This window comes from Myodes glareolus, chromosome 24 (assembly GCF_982192425.1).
Source record: "Myodes glareolus chromosome 24, mMyoGla1.1, whole genome shotgun sequence".
Taxonomy (NCBI): domain Eukaryota; kingdom Metazoa; phylum Chordata; class Mammalia; order Rodentia; family Cricetidae; genus Myodes; species Myodes glareolus.
This window is the reverse complement of record NC_142049.1, coordinates 26,626,369-26,641,609: the sequence shown is the minus strand read 5'-3', so window position 1 is coordinate 26,641,609 and position 15,241 is coordinate 26,626,369. Positions and strand designations below refer to the sequence as shown.

Genomic DNA, 15,241 nt, shown 5'->3' with positions numbered 1-15,241 from the left:
AACATGAAAAAAAACTCAGGACCGCGAGGGGTGCGATCACTCACTGATACAAGGGGACTGATCTAATGAGAGTTCACCAAGGCCAGTTGGACTGGGACTGAACGAGCATGTGATCCAACCAGATTTTCTGAATGTGGCCGGATTCTCTGAATGTGGCTGGCCCGGAGCCTTTCTGAAAAGCCATTGGCAATGACACTGGGACTTGTTTCCTCTGCATATACTGGATTTTTGGGATCCAGTCTGTTTGGATACTCACCTTCCTGGACCTGGAGGGAGGGGGGAGGAACTTGAACTTCCCACAGGGCTGGAAGCCCTGACTGCTCTTAGCGATGGAGAGGGAGGAAGACGGGGGGGGGGGGGGGGGGGCGGGCAGTGGGAGGATGTTGGGAGTAGGGCCGGAAATGGAAACTTTCATAATTTAATAAACTTTGAAAAAAAAAGACAGCTAACTGATGGAGACAACTTAAGGAATGAGGTCATTTACTTTGACTCACTGTTTGAGTGTATAGTTTCCCTAGTGGAGAAGTCACAGTGCTAGGAGAATGAGGAAATCAGGGGCAGGACACCTGTAGTGAGGAAGCAAAAAATTAGGAATGCTGACAAACACTCTCTCTTCGTTAATTAGTCATGATCCAACCCATGGAATGGCACTGCCCACATTTAGGAATGGTCTTAATGGTCTTTTTTCTTCATAGATATGCTCAATGGCTTCCTCGTACCTTATGATGATCATAATACCATAAAATTAACAATCAAGCCAACCATCACAAGTCTACTCTTGTATGCATTCACAAATATGTATCATTTCAAAACAAACGTCCCCATATTTCTCTCATAGACTCATGGTCTTCTTATAATGTAAAGGCATTTAGACCAATTTCAAAAGTCCCCCAAACTTAAAAAGCCCTCTTCTAATTATCCAGAAGTCCAAAGTACAAAGAGTATTCTGAAATTCAAGACAATTTCTTAAGTGTGAGATTCTATTTTAGAAATGCATTATTTTGCTGGATGGTGGTGGCACTCGCCTTTAATCCCAGCACCTGTAGCTGGATCTCTGTGAAGTTGAGACTAGCCTTGTATCCAAAACAAGTGTCAGAACAGTCACAGACTGTTACACAGAAAAACCGTCTCAAAAAAACAAAAAATAAAAAGATTATTTTAAAAAAAGAAATGAATTATTTTGATTACAATAGCACAGCGTCATTCCCATTCTAAAAGGGAGAAACAGAGTATTACAAAGAAGAATTTGACTGAATTAAATTTGACAAAAAAATTGAGTCGCAAAATCCTACATCTCCATGTTCCTCCTCTGCCTCCTGGTGGAATCTCCAAAGTGCTTAGTTATCTCTGTCTCCATAGCTTGCTGCCTGAAATATAGACAGACCCTTGTGAACCAGTGCCACCACATGTATACACCTTTCTCAACATCTGCCTCATGGTTCCAACATCTATGGCATCTTATAGAATCCTTTGTAATTAAGATTTTACCTTCACAGTTTTATTCAATGGTCTCTCTGGGTATCTGATTCTGTCAAATATTGTCTTGCCTCAGTGGATCTCTGAATTGTGGTGCAAGACTTCATGACTCCTTTAGTCTTGTACATTTCATACTTGAAAAACCAGTGATGTGTGGAAAATACCGCAAAATTCTGTTGCCAGTCTGGGGTGGAGCTTGTTCCATGGCACCATTGTAGAATTGACATTTTTGAATTGACCTGGAGAAATACTTCACTGGGTGGATTATTTGATCAAGAAATACCTATAAAGATAATCTCAGTTTGTACTCCCGTCTTCGTATTAATTTTCATTTTCACAGAATGAAGTTTCTGATAGGCAGGTTTTTACCCTCAGGGATAAGTCCTTGTGCAGAACATAAGTTTTGTCTTTTTAATGGCAATAATCTCTTTAGAAATTGCAGCTGCTTTTGATACTACTTTGTGATAATAAACCCCATTCTTTCATTTACAAAACTTAACATATCTGGCTGCTCCACTTTTGGGTCTTCCATTGTAGAACGCAATGAAACAGCAGCCACACCACACTCTGAATGTCATTGCCTTGCCATTCCCTTCTCTAAACTAATTAGCCCACTACTCCTTATCAACCTCACTCAAGTTCTCAGGACACAGGTAGAATGCATTCAGATTGTCGGCCAGAACATAGCCCCAAATGGCCTATAGCCCACTTTCTGATAGAGTGCTTGCTCTCTGGAACCTCACGAGCTCCACTGTTAGCATTATTATTTTATTAGCATTCTGGTATTTTAAATTCCTGAAAGGAAGGTTACATTATTCAAGGGATCTTTGTGTTCAACATTCTAAATTCTTCCACACTTTCCCATGAACTATTTGGCCTGGGAGTGATATGATTTGGCTTTTACAATCATTACCCCATTGTTGATAACAATTTTCTGTATTTGTTATAGTTTCATTATTCTGACAAAGAAACAAGAAACAAGGGGTGTATGTTGAGGGTACACCCCATAATGGTTTGGTGGCAGGGACACAAAACAGCTGCTCATATCGCATCTGTGGTCGAGAAGGAAAACATGACACTCATCTTCTTGTCCCCTATTCATTCAGTCTAGACTCTCCTCCTATGCATCGATACCACCCATATATCAGCTAGAGCTTCTCACCTCAATTAAAGTAATAAAGAAACACCCTTGTAGACATGCCCCTAGTGTTGTTTCTATGATGATTCTAAATGCTCTCAAGTTGAGCATCAAGTTTAACCACAGCAACATCTTTGAGTAAATATACGATAGGAACATTGTTAAAACTGCAAATTCAGGGGAAGAGGCAGGGAGGGGAGCAGAGAAAAATGTCGAGCTCAATAAAAATAAATAAAAATAAATAAATAAAACAAAAAACTGCAAATCCTTAACCAATCATCAAAAAGCTAGAATCACAAAATCAAAGTGAAATATTTGTAAAGTAAACAGAAGCTATAAGTAAAGAGTAAACAAACTTAAGTTTATTCTGGGAATGCAAGGTTTACTAAATGCATAACATTTAGCAACTTTCTAATAGAATTGAGCTAAACAAAAAATAAAAAAATTATATTATATTGTGACCCTATTAAAGCATTTGATAATATTAAAAATTCAATTTATTAAATCCATATGTAGTGGTTGTATGGTAGTGGTACATGCCTTTAATTCCATCACTTGGGAGGGAGAGGCAGAAAAATCCCATGCTTGAGGCAAGCTTGGTCTACAGATTATGTTTCAGGACAGCCAGGGCTACAAAAAGAAACCCTGACTCAAACGCCTCCCTGACAAAAACTCTATTCAAAGTAGAAAAGGCACTTGGTATACTTGGTTAATGATATATATGAAATGTAAAATAATTACACACAGTGATTGTGTTAAAAAGCTTCCCCGTGGAAGTGAAGTTGAGTTATAGCTGAGAAACTGAGAAAGAATGATTGCGTTTACTGCATTTATTAAGCATCACCCTGGAGGTCCTGTACAGGTGTAAATTAGTTTACAGTAAAAGTAAAAACAGAAACATTATTTGTAGATTTGAGCTAGGTGTATATATAAGGGAGAAGGTAGACATGATAACTAATGAGGAATATTCTATCTGTTGGCTAATGCCACTGTGACAAAGTACCTGTGACTGAAGCATCATGCAGAAGAAAGAAAAGTTTGCTTGGGTTCATGACTTCAGAGGTTCAGTCCATGTTCTCTTGGACTTGTTCTGTTTTGGTCCTAAGGCAGTGCCGTATATCATGCCAGAGCATATAGCAAAGGAAAAGCTCACTCCATAGCAACATAGGAGGTTGAATTAGAGAGAGGAAAGTGTTAATATCCCCTTCAATATCAAGTCCCCTTGACTTAACTTTCTCCAACCATATCCCAGGGCCCCAAAGACTTTACTATTCCCCAGTAGCACAAGATCCTGTGAACAATCCCCTAACACCTGACCTATTGGAGGAAACTCCATACTCAAATCCCAGCAAATATTGGGTGTTCTAGCAGATAGCAGGATTCTATTAAATGTACACTATGATGCTGGGAATACATAATGATTCTGTGTAGTCGATAAAAAAAAATTGTACTTACTGTGTGATTTCACTTAGAAAAAATATAGAAAACAGGCACCTCTATTATATGAATTCTCTTGAATTTAGGTAAAAGGACAATGTGTAACTTTGTATGTTTCCTAAATCTTGACTGTGATAGCAATGTCAGAAAAAAAAATCTTCCTTTCTAACTTAAATAGAGAGGCAACAATCTCAATTCTATACCTGGTGTGCAATAATGGATACAAAGGTGCCTTCTACATCCCACACCCCAGCCTGGGTCACTGGGAAGCAAAGACTAATGTCTCTTTTCTTCATTCTGTTTATTTAAGAGGAAGAGATTGAGATGCCAAGGCCAGAAAGAAGAGGTAAACATAGTTATAATCATCATCATTTTCAAGTGGACTTTGCGTGTACTAACAACCTTGCTGGTTTCCTGAAATACACAGCTGATTTCTGGCTCTTAACAGCTAACCTTATATCTCTAGACAAAACAAAGGGCTATATGACCATTGTTCTGTAAGAGATGGGGGCACTTTATGAATTATCTCATTTGTAGAGTCATCCAGAAATAAAAGACCTTGTATTGGTGTGTAGACTTGAATGAGAGTTCCCCTTGAAAACTGAAATGGACTTAGCCCACTTCCTTTTGTGTGCTTGATGCATTTTCTACGTAGAACATGGACATTTACCAGTGTTTCATTTTTAATTTGATTGTTAACTTCAGTGCTTAGCTAAAAACCTAATCCAAAATAAATTGTAGATTCCTTTCTATATAGAAAAATATTTATTTATTTATTTTATTTTTTTATTTTTTGTGTTTGTAAGGTGTGCACTTTTATTAAACCAGTCTCAAGTCAGTGTACAGGCAAGCCCTGGCTGCCTCAACACCTCAGTCCACTCCCAGGGAGACCAAAGCCTTCATACATCAAGTTGGGGGGACAAAAAAAAGGAGAGCCATGATGGCTGACCATTCAAAAATAAAAAAAAAAAACAAAAAAGTATTAAGGCGGAAGATTTAAAAAGTTTTTTGCAGTACATAATTTACACAGAAGCAATGCTGTCACCTCCCCGGTGTGGACTCGGGGCATGGACTCCGCCATCCTCCCCTGCGGAAATGGGCGTGGCCTTTGGGAGGGTGAGGAACTTCCTGTAGCCATATCTCATGGATACTTGGAATGACTATTAAAAAAGGTAAAAAAAAAAAAAAAAAGAAAAAGAAAAAATGTACAATCAAAGTCCTCAGCCACATTGTAGAACTTTGGGGGATGCTTGTTCCAACCAACTGTTGTCGCCTTCACCGTTCCAGTTTTTAAATCCTGAGTCAAAAGCGCCAAAACAAAACAAACTCTTTTAAAAAAAAATTTAAAAAAAAAACAAAACAAATAAAGCCATGCCAATGATGTCTCATTTTTTTTTCTGCGCAAGTTAGGTTTTGTCAACGAAAGGGTGTAAAACGCAGCTCAGTCACAGTTTGCCTAGAAGCATTTGAGGTGCACAATGGAGTGGCCAGACTCATCATACTCCTGCTTGCTGATCCACATATGCTGGAAGGTGGACAGGGAGTCCAGGATGGAGCCACCGATCCACACAGAGTATTTGTGCTCGGGAGGAGCAATGATCTTGATCGTCATGGTGCTAGGAGCCAGAGCAGTGATCTCCTTCTGCATCCTGTCAGCAATGCCTGGGTACATGGTGGTGCCACCAGACAGCACTGTGTTGGCATAGAGGTCTTTGCGGATGTCGACGTCACGCTTCATGATGGAATTGAATGTAGTTTTGTGGATGCCAGAAGATTCCATACCCAGGAAGGAAGGCTGGAAAAGAGCCTCAGGGGCACGGAACCGCTCATTGCCAATAGTGATGACCTGGTCGTCAGGCAGCTCATAGCTCTTCTCCAGGGAGGAAGAGGATGCAGCAGTGGCCATCTCTTGCTCGAAGTCCAGGGCAACATAGCACAGCTTCTCTTTGATGTCATGCACGATTTCCCTCTCGACTGTGGTGGTGAAGCTGTAGCCACGCTCGGTCAGGATCTTCATGAGGTAGTCTGTCAGGTCCCGGCCAGCCAGGTCCAGACGCAGGATGGCATGAGGGAGAAATAGATGGGCACAGTGTGGGTGACCCCGTCTCCGTAGTCCATCACAAAGCCAGTGGTACGACCAGAGGCATACAGAAACGGCACGGCCTGGATGACTATGTACATGGCTGGGGTGTTGAAGGTCTCGAACATGATCTGGGTCATCTTTTCACGGTTGGCCTTGGGGTTCAGGGGGACCTCGGTGAGCAGCACAGGATGCTCCTCAGGGGCCACATGCAGCTCGTTGTAGAAGATGTGGTGCCAGATCTTCTCCATGTCGTACCAGTTGGTGACAATGCCATGTTCAATAGGGTACTTCAGGGTCAGACTGCCTCTCTTGCTCTGGGCCTCGTCGCCCACATAGGAGTCTGGCCCATGCCCACCCTGACGCCCTGGTGCCTAGGGCGTCCCACGATGGAGGGGAAGACGGCCCGGGGAGCATTGTTGCTGGCAAAGCCGGCTTTGCACATGCCGGAGCCATTGTCGACAATGAGCGCAGCGATATCGTCATCCATGGCGAACTGGTGGCAGGTGTGGAGCGGCGAAGAAGGAGCTGCGAAAGGCCTGCGCTCACGGGTGGACACGGACTCGACTAGAAAAATATTTTAAATAAAATATATTAATAAAGATTTTTATTACATACATTAGTTGTATTTTTAAGATTCCCTGAGTATTAAGAAATTAATTTTTCAGAGTCAACGAAAACAATTCATTTATTTCAGTAGATATCAAAATTGTCTCTGTATTTGTGATGGTATGGGCCATGCCATCTTATTTAAAGACAAGATTGGGACCATAAATACCAGTTTAATTATAATCAAAATCGTATTATAATCAAAGAGGGTGCTCCATCAGGAGCTGTAAAAGTATGACTACAAAAGACATTTTTAGCCTTATAAAAAATCCTATTTTTTTCAAATTTTTATCTTTGTGAATAGAAATTTGAATCATAATCTATTTATATTTCATATTATTTCTTAATTTGTATAACCAAATGCTCAAGCCTTATTAAACTGAGCAGCATGAGGTTAACATTCAAGTTTTAGGCAGAAAGACTTAACTCTAAAACACCATATTATAGTTTAGCTATTTATCTATAATCAAATATATAATAATTAGATAAAATGCAAAAGTATTTTAAATCCATCATTCAAAGTAATCTAATTTATATTTATGACTTCATAATTATATTAAGTGGCAATGATGACTAGAATCTTACATATTGAGAATGAGCAATAGATAAAAGATAAACTTTTATCTTTTCCTTGGTTATTCGATCTCACTAATTACACATTTAATAATGATCAATTACACGTTAATGCACATAATTGTTTTATTAAATCTAAACCATAGTTAAATGCTTATTTAATAATCTAAGTTAGCATTGCCCTTTAATCTCTGTCAGTAAATTAGAGTTGCATTCATCCACCTAAATTTTAAATTATCTCTTGTTCGGCTCTCTGCTTTCTTATCTTGAATTTTTGGGGGAAATCAGCCTATTTTATTTGAACGAAGAAAACAAAGCCAAGAAGAATTACATTTTAGACCTCAAATGGTTGAATTTATTTGAATTTGTTTGTTTGTTTGAATGCCAGTATCTAAAAGATAGAGTTAACATTTATTTTAAAAATGAACTGATAAAGCAATAATTTTAAAAACAGGTAATTCTCAGCAGCTTAGGCTGCACTTTAGGCTCTTTAGCTCCTTATATCACTTACTTGTCAAACAATACTGAAGATCAGGATTATTAGGGGAAAAGGGAACTAAAGCAAGAAGGCTTTAAGGGACCTTTCTAGGCAGCTGCTGATTGCAGACCACAGTACTCATCTCTGGAGCTTTTCCTCACTTCCTTTTCCTCCCCAGCCTCTTCCACTGGCACTGAGAGGAGAAATATAACTAGGAAGTTGCTCGTCACCTCCACAAATTATTCCAGGTTGGAGGAAGATTTTCCAATTCACTAAACCATATAATTTTTTAAGTTCTACTTACAGTCCACTATAAACTTACCATAGTTTATTTACTTTCATTGAAATGATACTAGAATATCAAAGAAAAATTATTTTACATGATTGAGCCGATGTCTATAGTAAGAATGAATTGCATTGCAATTCAAGGCACACATGCATACACAGTTACACATACGAAGAAAACCAATGAGCACCTCTCCAAACTTTTGGCATATCAGTTGTACACATAGTTTTACAGTGATTGAGTAGAATGCACCATAAGATCCCCTCTTAAGAAAGAAATTTTACAAGCTACAGAAAAAAAATCCAAAATGTATGCATTCTTGCACAAATCCTATGCAAAGTACCATGCACAAACTCTTGTCTAAAAAATTCATGATTGTACAAGTGATAAAAGTATATCATTTTGCAGAGAAGTTATCTCATACAAGCTCAAATATACTAATGAGAAAGTGGCATACCCTAATGGCACCCCCATGTCTTTTTCCCACTTCCTCATCTAAGAATCTTAGAGGCACAAAAATATTTCAGAAGAGTAATGTACATAGAAATGGACATAAAGGGCTTCAGTTATGCTTGAGGGTCCTTCATACCTTAATTATAGTATATATTTATACTGAAGAGGGTATGTAAGTAAGTAGGCATTTGTATAGCACTCAGGCATTTAATTGCAATATGAAACAATAAATACCCATGAACGCTAATGATTTATGAGGAACAAAACTGTCCTTCAAAGCCGATCTATTCTGAAGATAGCATTTTCAAAGGCATTTATTATTTTATAGATATCATATAATGTGTTATAGCATGAGCATATAAGATCTAAATATTATTGATAGTTCTTACAAATTTTTGCGGTTTGAGTTGGTCCCAGAGTCAAATTGACTGAAAGTGGTTAAGCTGCCAAAAGAAGTATTGCATTATCAGACACTATTTTTAAAAACTTTTAAAAAGGTCACTGAGCTTCTCAAAAGAAGAGTATACAGCTATAAGTTCCATCTAAGGTGGTTACATGAAAGAATCATTCATACTAGCTACAGGCAAATGTTTTTTTCTCATAACCAGCAAGCTTGGATTTATATCAGCTTGCTTCAAAGCAATGTCTTCCAGCCAGCTCTAGACTGTACAGAAGAGTTCATTTCACCCCTCGGGCCTGGAGACCTGGCCCCAATGAGATACATTGCTTCATTTTGCTTCCTCGCTTAGTGTCTCCTGTAGGTGGTGGACTGGTGAGATGGTATCTGGAAGGTGATTTGGTGAAAATGGTGGTAATTTAACAGCAATTTTTGTGGCTACGCTACCCCAGTAGGAGCCATTCCATTTCTTCAAAAGTAAGAGCTTTTATCAAGAATCCAAGGAGGGAGGCTTGTGTGCTCAACATGGAGTTAAGTTGAAGAAATGGGTAAAACACACAGAGCTGATTCTAGCTCGACAGGCACCCTCCACACAAGATGTGCTGTGGGCACACAGAAAGGCAGCACCGTAGGGAGGGCTCAGATTAAATCATACCCGCTGCCGCCATCAGTATTCTTGCTTGTCGTGGCTTTTCTATTTGGGGAGAGCTTATCAACAGACATGAGTTCAGAATGATGAGTGAGACAAGTGATAAACAGAGACGGAGAAAATGAAACTAAGCCCTCTTTCATGCCTGTTCTCATTGTTCTTAGTCAAAAAGCAGAAGTGCATGGGCGCCCGGCGTGTCACCCTGGGACGTTCGCGGTTTTGTTTTGTGATTATAACAACTTTTAAAAAATATATTGCTTTTGAGAGGAAATGGGAAAAACATTTTTCTTCACCTGTCTTGTAGCACATGTAGAAGAAATATATAAATCTTACTGAACACACATTTTCAAATGAGACTCCTTTTCTTAAATACTCAATTCATATATTAATTTCTATAAGTCAAATTCTAATTTTCCTAATGAGACGACAGACTCACATTCAAAAACAACATAAAACAGAGGTAGACTTTTCATTTTCCTGAAGAATTTAAGTGTCAGGGTTACCATTTTTGTGGCTTTTGATTATTTATGTATCCCGTGGCCAAACCTCGGGATAGGCCTCCTTTTTGTTTGTTTGTTTTTGTATAACCATTTCTTATCAAATTTATGAAATCTATTTAAACTGAATTTTTTAATCTATTTCCAGCACATACACCGTCCCCTCAGATGCATTTTCACTATCTTCTGAGTTAGCAAAGTTGCTTTAGGCGTTTGGGACCTATTACAGTGTAGTTGAATCTCAGTTCCATCTAGATTTATATGGCGTGCACAACACACACACACACACACACACACACACACACACACACACTTGTAGTGTCTTTCTTTAGAAATGGTAGGTAGACAGAGCACGTCTACATTCCATTTTATAGCTCAACATCACAGTTACACAAAGGCAGTCCACGATCTCATTTTCATTATCATCATATTTTATAGCACATTAAATGTGTAACTACAGCCTTATCATAATTTGAAGTACACAAGTCCAGAAATTAGTGATACTCTGAACATTAGGTACAGAGAAACATTATGGAAGGAATAAAACTTTTTTTAATTACATAATCGATAATACAGTACATATAATAGTGATAGCAAGGAAGATTATTTCAGAGGATATTTTTTTAAAAAAGCATAACAGACTATTGTATTTATGCTTGTAGGATTAGATCCTAGAGCAGGAATCTTCTGTGAAAACTTGTAGATGTGTGCATGAAATAAACATAGGAGAAGCTTGCTCCTGCAGGCTACATTCTTAACTATTCTAAGGTCTGACCAAAGGCAATCTGAGAGGAATTATTTAAACCACAGAAACCAATTATTGACAAAACATTGTATAAAATGTATAAATTATTTTTTGTTTTCCTTGCAAAACACAGTACTTCTATCTGGTTGACATATGAAGAAATATTAAATTAAATACAGCTGAAAGGAAAAAAATCATATCACAGATACATCAGAGAGCTTATAAGCAAATTCTAGTTCTTAAAGTTTTATGTCTCCTCTGGTTCTTTAAATTTACAATTTGGTATACTTCTGTTTTCTATTTGAAAGAAATATTCAATTTGTACTAAGTTTTGGCTTCACCATTTTATATACTTGCCCTTAAATATGTTCTTTCGAATATGTTTTTCCTTACAGACCCAAGTTCTTAGAAGGGGAAATGTGCATAGGCAGCAAAATCAAAATATTTTCCTCTTATAGCAGCAAGATAGGAAAGATAATCCCCAAATTATATTCAGGACATGATCTTGAAAGACATATATTTCAAGAAGGAGATCTCATGGGATTCCCACAAAAGACAAAGAACCACTGGCATCTACCAACTGAAGGAGGGAGCATTACCTTCTTCCAAACATGGTTCTCTTAATTAGTCTTGAAATCATACCTACACAAGGCATGATACATGGATTCAACAGTGTGTGTATGAGTATGTGAATATATCTATATATATTTATACAATAATAATAATATGGAGACTAATAATGAGATGGAAGGAGAGAAATGAATGTGAATTGAAAGTTGGGGGACATGGGAATAGGAAGATTTGGAGCAGGGTCAGGGGAATGGGATGATGTTAGCATGGGAATGGGAAGGTGAGGGACATAGAGACGAAAATATTTGGGGCAAAGGAAATGTTGGAAGGAGAACAGGGAAGAGTGAGTGGTATAATTATATTTCTAATTATTTAAACTTAATAAAAGAGACTCATTCTGTGTTGCAAATTCTATTATTGAGATCATGAATAATCTATAGTAGTGATACCACAATTGTCCTCAGATATCATTAAAATATTTTCTTGATCAAGCGTCCTTTACTCATAAATCTTGATTCATGACTCAACACTCAATGTAGAAGATAGAGTTGGCAGATAAAGTTATCACCATATTTCAAGTCATGATTGTGTGTAATAATAAACACTTGTTGACTATACTTTTTAAATTATTATTATTTGAATAACAACTAGGAGCTATGTAAACATTAATTCAAAATTACCAAACTGGTGTGCTCATGTTTCTGTTTCAGTGACTTTTTGTAAGTAATCAATTTTTAAGGGGACAAAGTGTGTTTTGATCTGGTTTAAGACAAAAACTCAAATGGCAAGCAGAAGAAATCATTGAACTTTGTCATTAGAAATTATGAAAATGGAAGAAAATCGAGAAAGAGGTTCACAAATGGGTAATGAACTAGATACTTATGGGACACTATTGAAAGGCAAAATGTATTGACATGCAGAAAAACTATCAATTAAACTTTATGGAATAATGGCTCAAAAATACTCAAGTATTTGTAAAGATACAAACTTGCAAATTCAATACCTGTATAATATCCAGTCAGAAAAAAAACAAAGTAAAATTTATAACACTTATCAAAGCTGAAATGAAGAGATCAAAAGAGAAATGGAAAGCATATTGAATACAAGGAAAGAGTCTTCCATAGTTAGCACTGACTTTCCATCAGGCACAAGTGAATAAACAAGTTAAATAGAAAAACAAGTAAATTCCAACTCAGACTCTATACCCAGCACAAACATGCTCCATGAACAGAGGCACAATAATGACATTTAGGTGGAATAACAAACAAAGGGACCTGTCAGTAGTTTATGGTGCCAAATACAGTTCTTTATCATAGAGGAAAAGAAGTCTTTGAAGACCAGATATTCTTTACAGATAAAGGGGTTTCTGAAATGGAAATAACATACAATTAATAAAAACAGTTTTGGTTTAAGTTTCGTTAATGAGTATAAGGGTCTTCTAAATACCTTTATAGCCACACTATGGTGCATTTCTAATCAAGAAAACGTCTTTCTCCATAACACAAAGGCTGTTACAGAGAAACACAGAGTATCATAGTGTTGAGAATACGTTACTGTAGAGTACCCATTCCCAAATTGGACATCTGTAACAAAACCTCTAGAGTAAGGATCAGGGAACATTGTGGAGAGGGGCCAGAGGGATTATAAGAGTCTTATGACCAGGACTGTTTTAAAATAGTATCTTTAGAAAAGGGTCGTTGCACCCATGGACTCTCAACATCTGTGGTCACCAACCTAAGGCCTGCAGGACATGATTTTAGGCCATATTCCAGCATAGATGAAGGAAGGAGTTACAAGACCCCACCTCTCCTGGAGAAGCTACAGCCCTATCTTTCCTCTACTGCAGGAGAAAAACCAGTTTTCTTTCCTGTTTGGTTTCCAATATCAAAGTATTTAGCCTAACCCTGTGTGTGTATAGGCAACATAGACTGATTTATTTGGGATATATATACATCCCATAAATATATATCCCATATATATATATATATATATATATAACATATAATTGCATTTTAAAATTCTGAAAGAGAAAGCCATAAATATGAATGAATTTAAAGTGGTGGATTGCAGGAGGGATAGGGGAGGAGGTGGAGGAGTCAGAAGAATATAGATGATTGAAATGCATTTTTCTTATATATGGAGTTCTCAGATATAAAAATTTAAAAGAAGTATGTTTCATTATAATTTGTGTGGGAAGGGTGTGCTGCACGTGTATAGGGGAGTGTACTCTGTGGATGACCACTGTGACCAAACATGGACTTCAGGAAGCCTCGTTTATCACTACCTGCATTTATGCCTTTCTAAAAGTCTCTCTGAAGTTGAAACCTGCCTGTTCCTATACGAATTGTTGACAACCTCACCCCAGCACTTTCGTCTATGAGTCCCTCATCCTCACAAAGCTCTAGTATAGTATATGCCTACAGCTAAGACCAGCTGTTTCTAATCTTAATACAACCCAATGTTGGTTTTATTTTATCATTTGTTCTTTTGCTGTGCTAACAAAAACTTTATTGTCCAACACAAAGTAACTCAGATTCATTCCTTACTTTATGAGTTGTATGGGTTCCTCCCTTGCCTTCAGATATATGACTTATATGACTATTTTGAGTTAATTGTCAAAGGTGACATGAAATTTCTACTGAATTTAATTTTTGTCCATATGGATATCTCAGTTATGTCTGTACTATTTCTCTTTTAAATTGTTTTCACAGTCATTGAAAAATCAATGTGAGCATTTATTTTTGACCATCAGTCCCGTCCTGTTAACATCTAGATCTGCCCTTTAAACACTCATACTTTTGAGTAAATTTTACAAAGAAGCATGAATAATCCAACTTTAATCTTCTTGCCAAAGTTATCTTGGCTCTTTATTTCATTATGAAGTTTAGAATCACCTTATCACCATATACAAAAATAAAATTAGAAATCTTTAAGTGGTTCTGAAGGATGTGTGAATCAATTGTCTTCTGATTCATGAACATGGAGCACCTACCCATTTATCCCAGCCTTTTACAGATTGCACACCTTTTGATAATTTTGTCTACCTGTTTTAATTCTTTTTGAGGCCTTGCAAGTGAAATAAATTTCATGATTTTAATTTTGTTTTGCTTTATGTTAAGATATAGAAAACACTTGATATTGCATGAAGCCTCTTTGTTAGCTATTCTTTTTGGGTCTCTGGATTGTAGCATTCTCATCCTTTATTTTGCAGGTAATATCCACTTGTGAGAGAATACATACAGTGTTTATCTTTCTCAGTCTGTGTTATCTCCCTCAGGTTGATTTTTTTTCTAGCTCCATTCACTTTCCTTCAAATTTCCTAGTGTCCTGTTTTTAACTGCTGAGCAATATGCCATTGTGTAAATGCACCATATCCTTTTATCCTTGAATGAGGGACATGTAGGTTGTTTCTAGGTTCTGACTGTTACAAACAAAGCTGCTATGAACATAGTTAAGAGAATGAGCTCGTGGTGTGATTGAGCATCCTAGGCATATATGCATAGGATATGGTGGTATGACTGGGTGTTGTGGTTGATTGGCTCCTAGTTTTCCAAGAAACCATCACACTGACTTCCAGAGTGGCTATACAAGTTTGCACTCCCACCAGCATGAAGGAGTGTTCCCCTTGCTCCACATCCTTTCCAGCACGAGTTTTCACTTACATTTTTCATCTTAGCCGTTCTGACAGGTGTAAGGTTTAGTCTCAGAGTTATTTTGATTTGCAGTTCTTTGATAGCAAAAGATGGTAAACATCTTCTTAAGTGTTTTTCAGTCGTTTGAGATTCTTCTGTTGAGAATTCTCTGTTCAGATCTATCTGTACCCCAATTATATTTGGATTATTTTCTTTGCTGA

The 15,241-nt window shown here is 37.5% G+C and overlaps 2 pseudogenes; both read right to left on the bottom strand.

Annotated features, from left to right (window-relative positions):
* Positions 1 to 4,833: 4,833 nt before the first annotated feature.
* Positions 4,834 to 6,142, bottom strand: LOC148117983 (actin, cytoplasmic 2 pseudogene; annotated as a pseudogene).
* On the bottom strand, positions 6,080 to 6,693 carry LOC148117982 (actin, cytoplasmic 1 pseudogene; annotated as a pseudogene).
* Positions 6,694 to 15,241: the final 8,548 nt, after the last annotated feature.